Source organism: Macrobrachium rosenbergii, chromosome 47 (assembly GCF_040412425.1).
Source record: "Macrobrachium rosenbergii isolate ZJJX-2024 chromosome 47, ASM4041242v1, whole genome shotgun sequence".
Lineage (NCBI taxonomy): Eukaryota > Metazoa > Arthropoda > Malacostraca > Decapoda > Palaemonidae > Macrobrachium > Macrobrachium rosenbergii.
In genome coordinates, this window is record NC_089787.1 from 23,255,624 (window position 1) to 23,258,123 (window position 2,500).

The window sequence follows — 2,500 nt, forward strand, 5'->3', positions numbered from 1 at the left end:
AGCTATTTATGTTCTTGTCTTTGTTGTGACTCTCTCTCTCTCTCTCTCTCTCTCTCTCTCTCTCTCTCTCTCTCTCTCTCTCTCTCTCTCTCTCACAACCTATAGCCCTCACTAAACGACCATGTACCACTGAAATACAAAAACGAAGGATACAGAATAACATTACAGGGTTGTTGGTTACAGGAATCTGTTACCAACAGGATAAGGTAATAAATAAAAGAGAAATGTTGTTATGATAATAAATCCCCATAAATGAATAATTAGCAGCTGATTATTAATCCCGAATGCCAGTCATAATTAGAATCTGACCTTCGCATGTTTTTATGTGTGTATGTATATGACATTAACCTCTTCCTCGTGTAATGCAGACATTCTTTTATATGAATACCCTCATACATATGCATATCTCTCCATTCCTCGTATAATACAGAAATTGTTTATAAATGAGTACTTATACATATGTATATTTCCCCATTCCTCGTATAATACAGGAATTTTTTATATGAATACTTATACGTATGTATATTTCCCCATTCCTCGTATAATACAGGAACATTTTATATGAATACACTCATACATATGTATATTTCCCCATTCCTCGTATGATGCAGACATTCTTGATGTGAATACATTTCATACATATGTATATTTCTAATTTCCTCGTATAATACAGGAGGTTTTTTTATATTGAATACTCATGCATATGTATACATGTACATAGAATACATTGAAATCCCTCACTAAACGCAAACTGTTACATAGACGCCTCTTTAACCATATGTATTGTATGTTGGATACATACATATGCATATGTTGGATGCACGCAAGTTCTTGTACACATATTGCTAATGGTACTGGGTTTAAGCAACGTTGGGTCTGGTCAGTCCTTGAATGGGTAACCAGTATGGAATACCAGATTCCATAAGACAGTATATAATAAATAAAATATATATATATATATATATATATATATATTTATATATATATATATATATATATACAGTATATATACTGTATATATATACATATGTATATAATGGACATATACCTGAAATAAAGATAATATTACACCCATAAACAGTACATGTATGATATACGCTCAGTCCCATATATCTTTTATAACATACACACATACATACATATATACAAACATATATACATACTGTAATGACTTTACTATAATGTCGAAACCGGTCAGTGGATTTACATCCAGTGTATAAATCACGTGTCTGTGCAATTACAATCAAACATATACAGAAATCTATACAAACACACACATGGCAACGTTTATACACACCCCGCATCTCGTAATCCTCCCTCAGGGGTTTCTGTTACGCAACGACGCTTTGATCACCTTAAACACTCCCAGGCTTGGGCATAACGGAACACGCATGAGAAACACCACTCGGCCCTCGAGTACAAAGATGAGAAGCACCACTCGGCTACATTCCTAATGCTCCATCTCGAAGTACATTCTTAATAAGTACATGACGCATCTCGTAATCCTCCCTCAGGGGTTTCTGTTACGCAACGACGCTTTGATCTTACAGTTGGGTTGGGCACAGCTGTGTTTAATGCACCTGTCGGTGTCTGAAAAGTGCTGTACAGCTGTAAAGGGCTGTGAAGTACTGTACAGTACAGTATAATACTGGAAAGTACTGTACATTGCAGTAAAATACTGGGAAGTTCTGTACAGTGCGGTAAAATACTGGAAAGTACTGTACAGTGCGGTAAAATACTGGAAAGTACTGTACAGTGCGGCAAAATACTGGAAAGTACTGTACAGTGCGGTAAAATACTGGAAAGTACTGTACAATGCACTAAAACACTGGAAAGTACTGTACAGTGCGGTAAAATACTGGAAAGTACTGTGCAGTGCTGTAAAATACTGGAAAGTACTGTACAGTGCGGTAAAATACTGAAAAGTACTGCACAGTGCGGTAAAATACTGGAAAGTACTGTACAGTGCGGTAAAATACTGGAAAGTACTGTACAGTGCAGTAAAATACTAGAAAGTACTGTACAGTGCAGTAAAATACTGGAAAGTACTGTACAGTGCAGTAAAATACTGGAAAGTACTGTACAGTGCGGTAAAATACTGGAAAGCACTGTACACTGCAGTAAAATGCTGGAAAGTACTGTACAGTGCAGTAAAATACTGGAAAGTACTGTACAGTGCGGTAAAATACTGGAAAGTACTGTAAAGCACTGTATTGTACTGTAAATTCCTGTAAAGTAATGTAAAGTGCAGCACTTGTGTAAAGTGCTGTAAAATATTTTTTTTTAATTTCCATTTTTGTTAGCTGTTAAGTGATAGGATGGAAGTGTGTTTGCTGTGTTTACAAGTGTAAAGTGGCAAACAGGGAACGAACCAGGAACGGCAAGGAATGAACCAGGAATTGTAAGGGAACGAACCAGGAACAGTTCGGATGAACCAGAAATTGCAAGGGACCGGACTAGGAATTGAAAGGAAACCAACCAGCAATTGCAAGGGAACGAA

The 2,500-nt window shown here is 36.5% G+C and overlaps 1 protein-coding gene across 2 annotated transcripts in view; it reads right to left on the reverse strand.

Moving 5' to 3' along the window:
* The window catches only part of LOC136830639 (zinc finger CCCH domain-containing protein 13-like), a 245,317-nt gene that overhangs the window by 103,146 nt on the left and 139,671 nt on the right, over positions 1–2,500 (reverse strand). The window lies entirely within an intron of this gene.